The 2500-nt window shown below is 38.4% G+C and overlaps 1 protein-coding gene across 1 annotated transcript in view; it reads right to left on the reverse strand.

The window, feature by feature from the left end:
* Positions 1-1342: 1342 nt before the first annotated feature.
* Positions 1343-2500, reverse strand: part of LOC131993441 (regulator of microtubule dynamics protein 2) — a 50252-nt gene continuing 49094 nt past the window's right edge. Inside the window, 1 exon segment of the mRNA XM_059359352.1 lies at positions 1343-2500. This exon segment is cut by the window's right edge and continues 1863 nt beyond it. The gene's annotated coding sequence lies outside the window, so the exon portion shown is untranslated.

Here is a 2500-nt window from a genome sequence, read left to right on the forward strand (position 1 = left end):
CGCAGCAGCAGCGTTGCTAACTAAACGACTTCGTCTCTATATTCAGACCCTCTAGAGACTCTTTTTTAAAAAAAAAAAAAAACGACAAATCCATCGACTCTTTCTGGTGTTATTGGAGACTTTTGGAGACTCGTTCCTCTTCTTAACGAGTAGCAGGCGCCGTCCCAAAGCATTCACAAGCGGCCCAGTCCTCCTGCAGCAGTCTCTCCCAGCTGCAGTCAGAGCAGGAGATGTTAACCCCTCAGCGTCCAGTCTGCTAATGACTACTTCACTTCCGGCATTTACGTACATTTATTTACTGTTTAAACTGCCTTTTATAACGACTAACCAGGACTTTTTTGTCAGTGGTTTTGTAGCATAAATTCACAGAAACTGCAGCCTTTAACGCTCACTTTGACAAACGCTCATGTGTTGTTATGGGTGGTTTGGAAACTGTCGTTTAGGTTGGAGATCTTGTTGCCAGTTGGGAACCAACTTTGTTTTGAAATGCTCCTGATGGTTCAAAATCAGGTGCATGAACCAGATCAGACCCAATGTCTGTCTAAGTGTCTCAGTGTTTGCAGAGCTGAGGACAAAATATAGAGAAAAAGGAGACATAATGTAAAGATGAAGCAAAGTGTAAAAATAGACAGCTGAGGTAAGAGATGTGGATTTGAAGATCAAAAGGAGGGAAATCTGAAAGCTGCAGCCTCTGAATTCTTATGTAACATTTGTAACTTGTCTTTGAGGTCACCATGTACAGACATAAAGATTAGATGCTATCACACACACACACACACACACACACACACACACACACACACACACACACAGACATATGATGCCATATGATGCCTGTGAGTAAACACAAAACATCAAAAGTTTCCTTCAAACCGCCGCGAGTGAATCCAGCAGCTGTTTCAGGCTTTTTAACTTTCAGAGTCTAATAAAAATCAGTGAAGGAAAGGTGGAGTTTTGGTGACTGTATAAACAAACACCTGTGCTCATTTAGAGCGCTTCTAGCACAGAAAAAAAAAAAAAGTTGAAACATGACGAGACTTGTGGCCTGAATCTGATCCAGTAACAAATTCCCAATTGGCCTGGCACAAAGTGTTCAGTCTGGAGAAAAGGGAAGATCCTCAAGAAGTCTAACACGGAGTCGTGCAGCAGCCTGCTGCTGACGTCTGTTTCTGGAGACACTTCAACATAGTTTATCTTTCAGAAATCCTTGTACATTTTAATTATAAGCTGCAGATTACAAAAGTTATACAGCGAGATGATGTACCCGATAAACTGCAATAAAACTGACGAGCACACAAAGAAACTCTTGAACAAGCAAGAAAAGTGATAAAGTCACACCTCATAGTGGGATTGCACAGATTTAATGATAGATTCCAGGACCATTCATCATTCAGTGCACACGTCTACGACTCATCATATATATGTAGTGTATAGAACATTTGAGGAATATTTTCTACTTTGGCATTTGAAAAAAAAAAAAAAAAGAAATCAAATACATTCGTAGGTCTGGTAGAAAAAAGAGTTAAATGACAAATAAAAACAAACCTTTTTCCAATTTTCACATTTTTTTCAGTGTGGAATAAATTAAAATGAATCACTCTATATGCTCTGCTTCAACAAATCTCAACAGTAAACAGCATTTAACCCTCATGGTTTCACACAATATACACGTCTAAAAACACATTATAAGTGTACAAATAATGAGTGTATTAGACAGTAATAACATGAAACATTGCATCAGTCAGACGGTCATTTAGTGGCGTTATCTAACCTGGAACACAGAGGATCAGTTTTATCTGCCGTCATCGTTTAGAGACAGACTTTCTGTTCAGAGACGCTCAGAACGACCAAAGACCAGCCGCCGGCCTCCTCGCTCCACCTGGGACTCTTTCACATGCAACCAGTTAAAAACCCTATAAAAGGTAAATGTGAGAAACCCTGATCTTCATTTTGTGCCGATTGTTTGTTGTGCTAGAATTCAATCAAGATCGTTTTGGTGCGAGTTGCAGAGTTGGAGACATGGAAGGATTCATGAACGAGACTAATGAGGGATTTACTCAAAATAAGAAAGACAATAAAACAACTAGTAAGAGACTCAAGGCAACACCAAAGAGACAAAAAGCCCACCAAGTGACACAAAACAACAACAACATGAGGCTGAATAAGTATATTTCGTATGATTTACACCGTGTCCCAACTTTTTTGGAACTGGGGTTGTATAATAGTTCAGAGTGCCATCTAGTTATAAATATAATATTCAAGAGAAGACGGACATCTGTAGAAAACATGCGGTTTGATTCTGGGGCGTACTGTCCCTTTAACTCGGGTCCTTAGTCCTGAATTGAAACTAAACTACAACTAATAAAAACTAAACTACAACTAATAAAAACTACACTAAAACTAATAAAAACTAAACTACAACTAATAAAAACTAAACTAAAACTAATAAAAACTAAACTACAACTAATAAAAACTACACTAAAACTAATAAAAACTAAAC

Source organism: Centropristis striata, chromosome 20, assembly GCF_030273125.1.
Source record: "Centropristis striata isolate RG_2023a ecotype Rhode Island chromosome 20, C.striata_1.0, whole genome shotgun sequence".
NCBI lineage: Eukaryota > Metazoa > Chordata > Actinopteri > Perciformes > Serranidae > Centropristis > Centropristis striata.